This window comes from Mus caroli, chromosome 4 (genome assembly GCF_900094665.2).
Source record: "Mus caroli chromosome 4, CAROLI_EIJ_v1.1, whole genome shotgun sequence".
NCBI classification, from domain to species: domain Eukaryota; kingdom Metazoa; phylum Chordata; class Mammalia; order Rodentia; family Muridae; genus Mus; species Mus caroli.
This window is the reverse complement of record NC_034573.1, coordinates 31133125-31148626: the sequence shown is the minus strand read 5'-3', so window position 1 is coordinate 31148626 and position 15502 is coordinate 31133125. Positions and strand designations below refer to the sequence as shown.

The 15502-nt window shown below is 36.9% G+C and overlaps 1 protein-coding gene across 2 annotated transcripts in view; it reads left to right on the top strand.

Annotated features, from left to right (window-relative positions):
- The window catches only part of Lingo2 (leucine rich repeat and Ig domain containing 2), a 1160577-nt gene that overhangs the window by 160947 nt on the left and 984128 nt on the right, over window positions 1–15502 (top strand). The window lies entirely within an intron of this gene.

Here is a 15502-nt window from a genome sequence, read left to right as displayed (position 1 = left end):
AGAAGAAAGAAGAAAGAAGAAAGAAGAAAGAAGAAAGAAGAAAGAAGAAAGAAGAAAGAAGAAAGAAGAAAGAAGAAAGAAGAAAGAAGAAAGAAGAAGAAGAAGAAGAAGAAGAAGAAGAAGAAAAAGAAGAAAAAGAAGAAAAAGAAGAAGAAGAAGAAGAAAGAATAATTCCCAATATCATGATTTATTCCAGAAACACTTTTTGTATGGGATAAGTGAGGTGTGGCAAGCATGTTCCCACTTGTATGAACAAAAATCAACCAAAGAAAAGTGTCTGTGGCATTCTTAGGTAGGGCAGATTTAGCAATATTGCTTGGAGAGTATAGAATATTGTATGATATATTTGTATAGACTTATCAAATGTGGAATTTCACCTGTATTTTGATGAGTAAACTTAAATACTTCTAAAGTGTTAATTTTTAATTTCATATATTAAGAAACAAATCCAAGTGTCTCATGAAAGATGCAGAGGTTTCAATATTCTGGTATCTGCACCAGAAAGCTATAACTGGCAGTGACCTGGAGGTGACTCCTTGCAGTACTTTTGAACAGAGTTTCTCCTGTCCTTAATAATCAGAGGTTTCCAATTTATGCTTTCTACATTTTCTTGATATTTTATTGTGTGTATTTGTGCAAATGTTTGAAAAAGAGACACAATCTCTGATGAGAATAGTTTCTCATCCTTTGGTGGAGAGAGTAGGAATGGACCTCAGGGAACAGCTGCCAGTGTGCATCTCTCTTTTTCTGGATAAACAAAATGTCTCATTTTGTGGCTTCATAAAGGAGGAAGTCATCGATTTTTTTCAGTAGACAGTTTTAATACAAGTAAAGGCAACAAAAATGTGGTAGCTATAAGATTTACAGCAAAGTTGAACCAAAGCCGTTAGATTGAAATGTACTTTGGTCAAAGTAGATTTATTATTAAGCATTCATCTCTGTAACTTTACCCAAGAGGAGGAGGAAAATTATCACCGTAATCTCTCAATAGGCGAGCAGTCATGATGTTATGTAGGAGACAAGTTTTAATGTCATGCTTCCCTCTGTGTCTCTCTCCTCCACCCCAGCTACAACACGAGGACTTTGAAATGGCACTTTATGAAGCTCATGTTGTCTCTATGGATAATCTGCTTGTAATTATGGGTTGTGTATTATGTATTCAAGAGAAGTATATGAAGGTGCATAGGGAACACTGTTGGCACAGCTGTAGAGTAATTAACACTGAGTTAAGGGACAAACACCATTAGATTTAAACTTTGTTATGAATAACCTTCATGCCTACAGGGTTAACCTGATAAATATCAGCTTTTTCATGAACTCCTTCCTAGAAATGAAATAATAAATAAGTCATCAAATTCTGTTTAAATAATGTGTTATAGAAAAACAGTTACTACACTTTGATAAACATATTAATTTACACTAAGTATGTAAAAGTCCTCATTAGTATTTAGTTTTATACATAATGCTTTATATATGTTTTAAACCATGATTTTATAAGAATGAAAAGACTTGGACTACTCTGAAATGTTTTGCCTTTTTAAAGGTTTTGATTATGTTTTTAAAAATTAATTTATTTTAATACCCCATATTCCATTCCCTGCCCCCTTACTCACCCTCTGACTGCTCCACTTCCCACACCTCCTCCCCTTCTCCTCCATGTGGATGACTTTATCCTCACCCCACCTGACCTCTAAACTCACTGGGCCTCCAGTCTGTTGCAGATTAGGTGCATCATCTTTGAATGAACACAGATCCAGGAGTCTCTACTGAATGTGTGTTGGGGGGCCTCATCAGCTATTTTATGCTACCTGTTTGGTGGTTCAATGTTTGAGAGCTCCCAGAGGTCCAGATTAATTGAAACTGCTGGTCATCCTACAGGATCCCACTTCTCCTCAGCTTCATTTAGTTTTCCCTAATTCACCATTAGGGGTCAGCTGCTTCTGTCCATTGGTTGGGTGCAAATGTCTGCATCTGATTCTTTCAGTTGCTTGTTTGGTCTTCAGGAGCGCAGTCATGATAGATCCCTTTTTGTGAGCTCTCCATGTCCTCAGTAATAGTGTCAGGCCTTGGGACTTCCCCTTGAGCTGGATCCCACTTTAGGGCTATTGCTGGACCTTCTTTTTCTTAGGCTCTCTCTCCATTTACATCCCTGTAATTCTTTCAGACAGGAACAATTATGGGTCAGAGATGTGACTGTGGAATGGCAACCCTGCCCCTCACTTGAATCCCTGAAGGCTGTGATTCTTAAGTGTTAGACTTGTGTGTTGTTTTTCTTTAGATTAAGCATCCATATAACATTGTATATTTTTTCTTAACTGTGGGGTGCTGTTTCCTAATTGGGGTATGTGTATCACATCTCTTGTGCTGAATAGTTTGTCAACTTCACACAAGCAAGGGTCATTAAAGAGAGGAGGGATCCTCATTAAGAAATGCCCCCATGCCCTCACAAAAAGGGACCTAGCATGGCTGCACTCCAGAAGATTCAACAAGCAGCTGAAAGAGTCAGATGCAGATATTTGCACCCAACCAATGGACAGAAGCAGCTGACTACTGTTGTTGAATTAGGGAAAAGCTGGAAGAAGCTGAGGACTAAGGCCTCTCTGTAGGAGGACCAGCAGCCTCAATTAATCTGAACCCCTGAGATCTCTCAAACACTGGACCACCAAACAGGCAGCCAGCACCAGTTGATATGAGGCCCCCAACACATTTTCAGTAGAGGACTTCCAGATCTATATTCATTCAGAGATGATGCACCTAACCCTTGAGAGACTGGAGGCTCCAGGGAATTTAGGGGTCATGTGGGGTAAGGGTGGGGACATTCACATGGAGACAAAGGGGTAGAGAGGAGGTATGAGATGTGGAACAGTTGGAGGGTGGACAATGTGGGCAGGGGATAAAATATGGAGTGTAAAAATAAATTAATTAATAAAAAAGATTCAAGAAAAAAATGCCTCCATAAGATCAGGTTGTAAGCATGCCTGTAGGTATTTTCTTAATTAGTAATTGATGTGCAAGGTGACATTCCATTGTGAGTGGGCTCCTGTGGGCTATTAGTCAGACTTTCTATAAGAAAGCAGGCTTAGAAAACCATGAGCAAGCTAGTAAACAGATCCCATTCATGGCCTCTGCATTACCCCATGCCTCTAGTTTTCCTGCCCTGCTTGAACTCCTGTCCTGATTTCCTCCAAGGATGAACAGTGATGGAAGTATAAGCCAAAGATATCCTTTCCTCCTCAGGCTGCCTTTGTTCATGGTTTCCATCACAAAAACAGCAATGCTAAGGCACCCCTTCCTCCCAAGTCTCAGTGATCATCACAGTAAAAGGGCAAAGTGATTGTGAGGACAAACTGTGGTTTGTGACTACAGGGAATGTTGTCTTCTGGACACTGCAGAGCAGCTGCCACTATGAACTCATGGCAGTTGGGACAGGAAGCTTGAGGTCTGTACAAGATAAAGCCAGACAAAGTAATACCAGGGAGGTTAGTGATTAGCACAAAATTTCAGCCCATCTGAGGATCAGTTAGCAATCTGAAGATTCTACTAGAAGAAAAATCCGTTTCAGTCAAGGGTACTGCCTCTCAGGACCCAGTAAATGCGCCTACATCATCGCACATACTGACAGTAATAAAGAAACTCAATGGGTTTAAATAAACAAACAAAAATGAAACCAGAATAGAATATTTCTACTGAGGTTAGAGAGCTAGACATGGAATAGAACAGGAGGAGTAGGCAATGGAATTTATTCAAACTTGTCGTGTATATACTCTCAAACAATATAGAGATATGAAGTCAAAATGGAATTTTATTGACTTGATTTTTAGCATTAAAAATTTACCTAAAATGCTTGTTTTGTATTTCAGTATTAATTAATTTGAAACTCAGTATTAATTGCAACTATTATATCCATATTTTAGATGCACTAAAGATCAAGAGAGGAAAAACCATTGACAAGAGAGTATAGAAAGAAAACAAATGAAGCTATAAACACAAAAGCATATAATAGCACTAAGAATATAAATGGCAAAAATCCAAATAAAGTCCAGCAGTCAAATACATCCTTCAATAATGAGTTTAAATATCCTCAATTCCCTGGTTAAAACAAAAACAAAAACAAAAACAAAAAAACATAGGTTAGTTAAATGGATTAAGAAATAAAATGATCATCATGACTTTAATAAAAGCAATAAAATAAAATTATTAAAATGTCTGTTTACTTATACTACTTTTAAATTAGCACATAATTTTGGGGAGAAACTCAGTTTTAGAATATGCTGGAAAATTGAATTCACAAAGCAAACTACTAGCTGACATTTTAAATGTTTCTGTGTTTTAACATAAATTACAATCACTGAAAAACAATTGGTCTTTAACATGGGGGATAGATATGTTTATTTGAATGTTTGCTGTGTATCCCTGAAAGATTAGTCCACATGATTAAGATCTATTTTCCTCACCTTGACTTCATGGTTGTGTGTCAATACTCCTCATCACATGAACAATCTAGTAATTGAATAATTAGGGAGCCAACTAGTATTCATTTTGAATGATGACTTTGTAAACAGCTTAGAAGAAGTGAGTATTTAAAAAAAGAAACATTTTCTAATACATCTCTTTCCTTTGTTCTCCCTGCCTCTCTTCACACAGGACACTGTGGCCTTGTGTGATTCACTTATTGTCTTGGGTACAATTATTTCGAGGTGTGTATTGTATGACTCAAAGTACAAGGCAGGATGCTGGCTGCTGAAGATATAAATAAGGAGAAGAATAAGAGCTGCTTTTCTCTGGGTTCTCTCAGTGACGGGGGACCATGTACAGAGAATAGCAAAGCCCTTTGATAACTGCTATTATGTCACAGTGGAGAGTACCATTTGACCCATAGAGAAGAGTGATTAACTTTGCTGTGGAGAACATGTCTGGTTGTGTGATTACTTTAATATAGTAAAAATACACTTGGGCACAAAGGCCAGTGTCCAAGGAGGGGAGGTCTAGTTAGGAGCATTGTATTAAGAAATGAAATGTGAATACGTAAGACCAGACTTTAAAAACTGCTTGTTGTTTACAGGTCTTATTCAATGTTCAGACCAGTGTAAGATCCACTTAGAGTGAGCTGTTCATTGACTGAATTAATTGAGTGTTATCATCATCTTGAAGGGAAACTACCTTTGAAAAGAAATATAATAAAACTCAAGCCTTTCTTTTATAAACAATTTGGAGATGAAAATCTAGAGCAATGTAATAGACATAATGGCTATGTCAGGGCACAATTCAGTGTGAATTTGCAAGTAAACAACCAGGAATCCTGTGTGGGCAGAGAGGAAACACCAGGGATTAGCAGATTTAATTACCATGGAGTAGATTTGCAATCACTTATATCTTGGCTTCCTTCCTCATTGTAGATCCAACGTTCCAGGATCTTACTTCTATTCTCAACACCTTGCCACTCTCAGGATGAGAAGTGGTAAATTCTACATGCTGTCAGAATCTTTATGCAGATAAACTGAGAACAAAAGTCAAACAGCTACTCAATTACCAATAACTTAAGGCTGTATCATAAACTTGAAAAAAGTTGAATATTCATTTTCCAGTATTTTAATGTCTGAGTAGACATTGATTTAACCAAAATAATATTCCTGTTCCCTTATAAATGTTGCATCCAACTTGACCAGCAAGGAAAATGCAACCACTGGTTCTTCTTAAAGCAGTTTACTCAGGCAGCTTCTCTCCTCCAATTCCCCTTGCCTAGGGGTACAAGGTATCCACTCAAGCCACAACCAAGCCTCAACCAATCACCACAGGTCACATCACCTCACCAGGCAGGCTTGCTCAGCCAATCAGGGATTAAGGGCGAGCCATCTACCAAATATGGGCTTGTTTACTGCCTGGCATAGATTTCCATCCACTGGCCAGGGAGTCTGGAATGGCTTCCCACATATAAATATACACCACTGTCTGGAAATTTGTTTTTCTGTTATACCCTTGAAAACATTTTATTTAAAGTGTACCATATTTTGAGACCGAAAATACAGGTATTTTAAACATCATCTTTTTAAGATGTTTCAGTGGTTAAGAGCACTGACTGCTCTTCCGAAGGAGCCAGGTTCAAATCCTGGCACCCATATGGCAGCTCAAAACTAACTATAATTCCAAGGTTTGACACTCTCACACCATCATACAAGCAGTCAAAACATCAATTCACATATACTGGGCATGGTAGCACATGCCTTTGATAACATAATTCAAGATGCAGACACTGGCAAATCTCTGAATTCTAGGGTAGTGTGGTCTTACAAAGCTAAAAAACAATGCAGGAGAGCCTGTTTCAGATATAGCTCTCTCTTGTGAAACTATGCTGGGGCCAAACAAACACAGAAGTGGATGCTCACTGTTAGCTATTGGATGGATCACAAGGCTCCCAATGGAAAAGCTAGAGAAAGTACCCAAGGAGCTAAAGGGATCTGCAACCCTATAGTTGGAACAACATGATGAACTAACCAGTACCCCGGAGCTCTTGTCTCTAGCTGCATATGTATCGAAAGATGGCCAGTCGGCCATCACTGGAAAGAGAGGCCCATTGGACTTGCAAACTTTATATGCCCCAATACAGGGGAATGCCAGGGCCAAAAGAATGGGAATGGGTGGGTAGGGAAGTGGGGGGGGGCATGGGGGACTTTTGGGATAGCATTGGAAATGTAATTGAGGAAAATACGTAATAAAAAACAAACAAACAAACAAACCAAAACAAGATCAATTAAAATGTAGGATTTATTGTCTTGTTTATGTAGTAAGAATTATTACTAGACAATTCTACTTAGTCAAGATAATGCTCTCTTTCCCATTTGACATATGACTACATGGAGGACTGAGACATTCAGATAATTTCAAGGAAATAATTCCTGAACAATCTTTGGAATTTGCTATGGGTTTCTATTATATGGATTTCTAGATATAGTAGCTCTATCTAATTTGTATGTGAGTCAGAATAGATCATGGTTTAGACCTTTCGGTTCATTCTAGAATTTATATAGCATAAACATTGCATATACAGGTTTGTCTATTATGTATTATTGAAAACATGAAATAAACTAAAATTTCATTCAATCCCTTGAAGTTCCATTCCCACCACCACTATATATTAGCTAAATTTTAAACCCCACTTACATTATAATCTTAAACCTTGGGTATTTTTTCATTTTTTCTCTTTTAACTCATCATTGAAAATTTCATCTAAATAAAGAAAGGCATATCAATTTGTATTTGAAAGTTGTTACAAATGGTGTGGTTTTGTCCAGTATAGCATCTTGTAGAGGGCATGCAAATAATTGCACAGGAGCAAGCATTTCAGTAAATGCCTCAAGGATAACATACTTTAGCTGAATGGCTTCCCCTCAACATATAGCCAGAACAATCTTTCTTTCTTTATAAAGATCATTAGTATTACATTATTTTTCTGCCTCAAAGCCTCCTGTTTCTGTCTTAGTTTTTTTCCCTGTTTCAATGATAAAATAAAATGACAAGAAGCAACCCAAGGGACAAAGGACTTTTCAGTTCACAATGTCACATTACTATCCATCACAGTAAGGCAGTCACAGTGGCAGAAACTTGACCAAGCTGGTCACATTCTACTCACAATTAGGAACAAATTGGTAGGACATACATGTCTGAATACTCAGCTTGCCAACCTCATTTATAGTATAAGATCTTCTATCCACAGTTAAGATGAGTCTTTCTACAATATTTAAGATAATCAAGATAACCCTTAATGAACATTCTCAGTGTCTAACCTGGACTATCACTCATATCTGTGCCCAGAGGTTTGCCTTCAAGATTGTCTATTTGACAATACTAGCTATCACAGCTGCTTTTATATTTGTCAAACTAAGCAGTGGTTCTCTGGGTTATACCTTAAGATTTATATATCTCCCACCCACACAATTTGTGGTAAAGTTAGTCCAGGATTCTGTCTTCTTATCAGCTCTCCCTATTCCCATCCCCATACTCATTTCTTGCTCATTTCTGCATTCTTTGATTTTTCCCTTAGTGAAAGAGAAACCACTTCTAGTTTTTCTGGCTCTATCATTAACCTTCCATGGAAAATGAGCTTCCTGCAGCCAAGTATAGATGTATAAGGGACCATCTGATGGGAATGCTATTTCTACATGGAGCTTGCGACTGTAGTCTGCTCCTCATTCACCTTCACAAGTATTCCTGATGGCTTCTTACAGCCAAGCACTAGATATAGCAGGGCATTCTGATGGCAATTGCTGTTGCTATTTGGAGACTACAATTGTAGTATTATTTCACCCCAAGACATTTAGAGACTTAAAATAAGGTTGACCAATTAGTAAAACTACTCTAGAGACATTTCACTTTTTTTTTTAACAGTCAATCTCATAGTTAATGTAAATCTACAGAAATGGACTCTGCTACTTGGATAATACAATAATTATTTCTTGGAATGTGATACACTTTAAGGTTGAAGGTGATTGGTTGGTTTTAAAAGAGTCCTACTTTTACTTTAAGGGGAAACAGGGCTGTGTGGGATTTTATGTTTGGTTTTGCTTCTGTTGTCTGTTATTTCCAGCACTCTGTAGTCACTTTTTGCATTTCTTTGCCAAGGAAATAGACATGTCCAAGAAGATGAGCACCTAAATCATTTTGAGCACCCATTAGCAGTTTCAGTGTTTTACCTTAAGCACTCAGGTGGATATGGGATTTTATGCTGAAGCTCCCATTAAATGGCAAGTAGGAGCACTCAGCAAAACATATGGCTCCTAAGCGTATTGCCTACAGCCATCCATCTGATGATGTTCTTACATTTCTTCTTTCTTGTATGTAGATTGCTGAATTCGCAACTCTGTCCTGGGAATTGCTATCATCCCAGAAAATAGACAGAGAAATTCTCACACTGAGCACTGTTGCTTAGTTTCATGGGTTCCTTGATTAAGTATGACTCAACCAGTTTTGTGGAGACTGGACTCTTCTGATTTAGGGGGTATGATGGGGGACAGGTGGTTTCTGATCATAAAAGCACAGAAACTGTGACTGGTATACAGGATATCCCACAGTAATTATCACTATCAATGTCATTAATAGGACACACCATTGAATCCATTGCTAGGCAGTGTTTTTTACTGTGGTTCTATATTATGTATCCACTAAAACTCCAAAAACATGAACGTCAAATTCTGTGACAATTTGAGTTACTTACATTTGATGACAGTGTTACATATTTGTGGCTTACATATATTTTTATTTCATTTTTGATTACTCATATTCTCTCTAGCTCTGTTTGTATGTGCTTTTGTATTCTTAGACTTTTCTACATGTTAAATCACATCACATAATTTCTTACATTAGCTATTATAATATAAAAATAACTAAGCTATTCAGGTAAACTAAACAAAATCAATCACATTATTTAATATAATTTTCATTGATTTAAAAAACAATATTTGAATGTGAAAATAAAATATACATGTGTTGAATGTACAAATACATGATGGATTCTTATCATTTTGTTACAAAATAAATGAGAGTAATTGTGGAGAATAAGGAAAGACGGAGGGCTGTGTCAACATGCCTGATTCTGTGCATTTCTAAAAACATTGGGTCACAAATGACACATAAGCAAGACATAAAAGAAAGTATATGGACTGTAACAAACCTTTAGCAGAACCTTTCCATAGACAGAAGGCTGAAGAATTGGGTATTCATGGACATAGTTCTGCTGGTCAGTAGCCACATCCTTGTTGGGGAAAAAAAAATGTTTCATTAACATTGTGTCTCATTATGAATTGGAATCATTATAAAACTCCATGTCACTTAAAAAATTGTGACTATTTGCCAAGTAATATTGGATGCTTTTTAGTGTTCTCCATGTTGGCTTACAGTGCAGATGTTAGTATTTGCGATTAAGTTCTGAATTCCTGTTAGCAGTTGGGTAAAATTATGATATTTGTTTATTATCCTATTCTGATTATTTTTTTTTGAGTACAATACATAATATTTTCTTGGGTTTTGTATTTATTTTGCTAATTTCACTGGGAGAGGCTATCGGGAAGGTGCTTTTAGCACGGGGCATTCAACTTGCATTTTGCAACTCTTTAGCCATGGTGAAGAATGAAACCCAGGGTTTTTGTTTGTTTCTGTTTGTTTGTTTAGTTTATTTGAAAGTTTCAATGAAGGCATATTTTGTTCAGCTAAACACTTTTGAGCTCAGTAGCCAAAGTGCACTTGCCTTTACTTCCCTTCTGGGTTCTCTGAGAATCCAACAGAAGCAGGTGTGCTAGCCTCACCCTTGGGGCTGGAGGTGAAAACTTCATTTTACACAAGAAAAGATGGTACTTTACCCAAGCTGTGATGGAACTGTTTGGAAGTTCTTGTTCACTTGCACAAAGAATTTTATTTGTCAGATCTAAAAAAATATAATGAATTTTCATACAATTTTAAAGAATTATGCATGTCTGATAAAATATAATATTAGGGATAGTAATTAACATGCAGAAAAACTGAAGGATTGTAATTAAAACATAAGTTTGATTATTTTGTGTCATAATCAATACAGTATGGTGGTCATGCATGTGAACATCACAAGGGATATTCAGTGATTTAATTATGCACTCTAGAAAGTTACAGTGAGAAAAGCATTGCTCTAGGCAGAGTTAAAAAAAATCCTCCATATAGTTTCATTGGTAAGAAATCCAAAATAGTAAGTGGTAATTAAGCTCCCAGTCATAAAAATTATGACATCAGACTCGTATTTCTCTTCTGAAACAAGAAATAAGATTCATGGCTCTTGAAAATGTGAGGGGATTGAATAGTTCCCACAAAGCAATGATAAAAATTAACAAGCATGAATTTGTTATTGAATGTCAGCATATTTTGCTGATATATATTCTTTGATCCATGGGGATTTCCTGCCTGTTATTTCCTTTGCAAATAAAGATTTATTGGAAAATAGCCATTTGTAGTTTTCAATTATTGTTTAAATTTGCTTTTGTGCAATTTAGGCACAAATCAGGTTCTACAGCCATGGCATTAAGAATGACATAGTTAAAATGTTGAATCTGTTTCCCATTGAAGCAAAAGTCTGATGAGTCCTGATCATATGTTCACGTGATCTGGGTTGCACACTAAAACATTACTGAGATTTAAAATTTTGGTGAGACCTTTTTTTTATTTTTAAAATTTATTTATATTTTTATTGTCTTAATTTTGTGTGGGCATACATGTGCCACCACACACTTGCGAAGGTCAGCAGACAACTTACTGGGCTTGAATTCCCCTTCCATTCTGTAAGTCCTGGCATTGAACTCAGGTCATTAGGTTTGGTGGCAATTTCCTCTACCTTCTGAGTCATCTCATTAAACCAAAATAATCCATTTTATTAAAATTTTATGATAACAATGATGATGTCTCTGTTGGTGCCACAGACCAGTGGTCAGAGGTCAGAGGTTAATTTTGTGGAATTGATTCTCTTCTTTCACCTTCACAGGTATTCTGGGGACTCAACACAGGTTATCATACTTTTATGGCAATTGCCTTTATTCACCGATCTATCCTACTACCCCTATTTACTCTGTTCTTTTTTTTTTTATTAATTATTTTTTTTACAGTCGATATTTTATTCCTCCCACCATGATCCACCCTCTGACTGTTCCACATCCCATACATCCTTTCCATCCACCTGTCTCATATGGATGTCCCCAACCCCCACCCCACCTGACCTCTAAATCCCCTGGGGCCTCCAGTCTCTTGAATATTAGGTGCATCATCTCTGAATGAACACAGACCCAGTGGTCCTCTACTGAATGTGTATTGGGGGCCTCATCAACTAGTGTATGCTACCTGTTTGGTGATCCGATGTTTGAGAGATCCCAGGAGCCCAGATTAATTGAACCTGCTGGTCATCCTATAGGATCCCACTTCTCCTCAGCTTCATTCAGTTTTCCCTAATTCAACATCAGCTGCTTCTGTAAATATCTGCATTTGATTCTTTCAGTTGCTTGTTGGGATTTCAGGAAAGCAGTCAGGATAGGTGCCTTTTGTGAGCACTCCATAGTCTCAGGAATAGTGTCAGGCCTTGGAGCCTCCCCTTGAGCTGGATCCCACTTTGGGCCTGTCACTGTACCTTCTTTTCCTCAGGCTTCTCTCCATTTCCATGCCTGTAATTATTTCAGACAGGAACAATTATGGGTCAGAGTTGTGACTGTGGGATGGCTACCTATCCCTCAAGATTCCCTGTCTTCCTGCTGGAGGTGGACACTCCAAGTTCCCTCTCCTTACTGTCTGGCATTTCATCTAAGGTCCCTCCCTTTGAATGTCTCTTATCTCCCAGATCTCTGGTGCATTCTGGAGGGTCCCCCAAACCTCCTATCTCCATAGGTTGTCTGTTTCCATTCTTTCTGCTGGCTCTCAGGGCTTCAGTCCTTTGACCTCTCCCAGTACTAGATCAGATTCCCTTCTCTCTCCTATTCCTCCCCTGCCCCCCATCCAGAATGATTAAATCCAGTGGATTCTATATTTCCCTGCTGATGCATGAAGGACAAACAACACCATCAAGGAAATGTTGGCACTGATCTGTAGGAATTACCAACAAACAGAAACATAGGAAGTATAAGGTAAAGGTCTAGCAGAAAAGATCTGTAGAAGGGACTTCTTTTTAAATATAAATCAGATCATCTATAAAGAAAGTCTATTTTCACCATTAACAGTCTGCATGTGTTTTAAATGGTGACTTAAAGGTATAAGAAAAAGAGGTATCCGTAGTATGTTGGTGAAAGGACGAAGGCTTTTACCTTTGCTCCTTATTCATTATGCTGACATTGCTCTTACCTTATGGCTGAGATCTCCCTCCTCTCAGCAGTTCCCCTAAAAGTTGAGGGCTTAGTAATTTTTGTTCTCCTGTACTGTAGTATTAGTATATAAACCAGGCCAACAGCATTTTATCAGTAAAATTCAATTAGAGTCTGGTTCACTCAACTAAGCTATTATGATAATTGTCCTTTAATAAATCACTTGTTCTTTCGTATTCTCATGGGCATTTTACTCCCTGGGGCATTCATTCTATTTCATTGTGCTGTGAACTTAAAAGAAAATGAATTGTATAAAATGCTATGAAGAAGAAAAAGGTCATTTAACATATAAGTTGACCTTATAGTATTTATTACTAACCTTTCATCATTGGTAGCTGGGACTAGAATCATCATAGGTAAGCACTCTGACACTATGTCACTACAATGATGTCACTGGCCCTCATCTAACCAATGATTGTGAGTCAAAACTCTCTGTTATATGCTTACCAGAGGTCATTGTGGTAAATACTCTATTTCTTAGATTGCGCACACTACATTTCACATTCTATTTTTTAAAGACATAGAGGCAAAAAGAAACATACATTTCTATAATGTATATGATTATCACAGATGACAAATTTTATTAGGAAAATCACTGAAAAAAAGTGACTTCCATGGGATTAAGAAGAAAGTAATTAAGAGGCAGGGATGTAAAAGATAGAAGAATGAAGGAAACAATATTGAAGTCCAGAAAGTGAGAAAACCAATAATATATAGGAAGGCCTGTGAAGAGCAATTGGTGGGGGAATGCAGCATGTCAGAGGATGAAAATTCACATGTTGGCTCTGTGATAACTGTCAGATATTACATATAAAGTTTGTCGTTATGATATTTCTCTGTTAGTAGAAGTGGACCGTAGGCATCCAAGTATGATGATAAGTCTGTGTTTGCTCATTAAAAGTGTGACAAAATCTACTTCAGTGAACTATAGTAAATCTATGAATTAAATCTACAGTAGAAGACCCTTTCCTTTTGCCAGGCACAAGACATCAGTCATTAATTTCATCTTTGTCATCTTCTTACAACCCAGACTATGTTCTCATACCACTATACATGAAAAGCTTTGAGCAATGAGGAGGGGAATGCTTCCACAGTTTAAGGAACTGTATTATTGTTGAAAACATTTTAGGGTTCTTTATATTACTCTCCTGTTTTAATCTAAATCCTTTTATGGCCAAAGCAACTAAGAAAATGTGAAGTAAGCAATCAATAGGCATTCATTATAGGGTATTAAATCACACCCTCTCCCAAAAGAAACTCTTTCTGAAAAGTCAGTTGGGTACTTAGTTAGGTCCATGGTTTTCAGAGCTCACAAGAGTGCCTTTTGGCACATTGGGATAGTTCTCACAAACTTCCCAGGAGGTCTGAATAAGTGAATTCGTTTCTAAAAATTACTCCCTTTTACTCTTGGGAACACTTGATGTTGGAGAAATGTGCCTGAACAAATGCCTTCTCCTTCCCTGTGTAATAATAACAAAGTGATTGCCCATTTCCCTAGCTGGGATGGGGAGAAGTAATCTAAATCTTGGACCTAAAGCCTTCCTTGCCAAAAGCTCCTTTTTTTCTGTAGCTATCTTGGGGTGCCCGAAACTAAAACTTTTGGAAAGTAAAAAGTGGTTTTGACAGAGTAGTGGTTTTTATTCAGAACCTGGTTCAGATCCAATATCCTAAAATTATAAATGCTTACCAGAGGACCATTTGTGTGGTGAGGAGTAGTGTTATATATTTGTTCAAATCAAATAAACAGAAAGCCTCAGCATACTAAAATATTATTTCATTATTATTAATGGCTATTTAATTATGTGTATTTGAGTAAAAATAATTCTCTAAAACACATGTGAAATTGCTTATTTTAAGGCCACATTTTTTTTAAATTCAGGAAACATAATTTATTGGATGTTTTGCCAAACGTACAAGGTGGCAGATAAGATTTCAGAAAGAAAAAGATAACTTTTAATGAAATAAAATTCCCTCCTAAATGCATTTTCTCAATGGCCATTCACCCCAGGAGCAGGGTGGAGGGAGGGGGTAGGGGATAGGATAGCATTTGAAATGCAAATGAATAAAATATCTAATAAAACAAAATAAGGCCACATTGATATTGTTATTTTTTATATTAGTTTACAAAGCCGCAGTTTTCCTCCTCTCCACACTATCTCCCCACCTTTTTCCCCCCTTGCTGTTTTCCCTCTCATATTTTCAACTTGTTAAGATGGATACAGAAAATGTCCTCTTTTAAAAATCAGAAATTGTTGTTGTATGTATGTATCTATGTTTCTATGTATGAATGTATGCATGTGCATTAATACAGTCTACCATTATTTATTGTCTCATTTTATTGTGAAGTTCTCATATTGTTTATATATCGTAACATTGGCATTGATGCTGAATGGATGAAATAAAAATAATTTTCTATTTCTTAGATAATGAAAATATATCAATCAAGGCTTTTATATAAGAAACAATTAAAAAAGTACAGTGTTTCTTCAAGAAGAGGAGAAGAGAAAGAGGAGAAACAATCCTAACTCAGTTTGATGTATGAGAAAGATATTGGCATGTGAGAGGAATAAGTAACAAACTGCAATTGGAAAGTAAGCAAAATATAATTGTGTATGGAGCAGTGATTATATTCCATATTTTAGCTATTT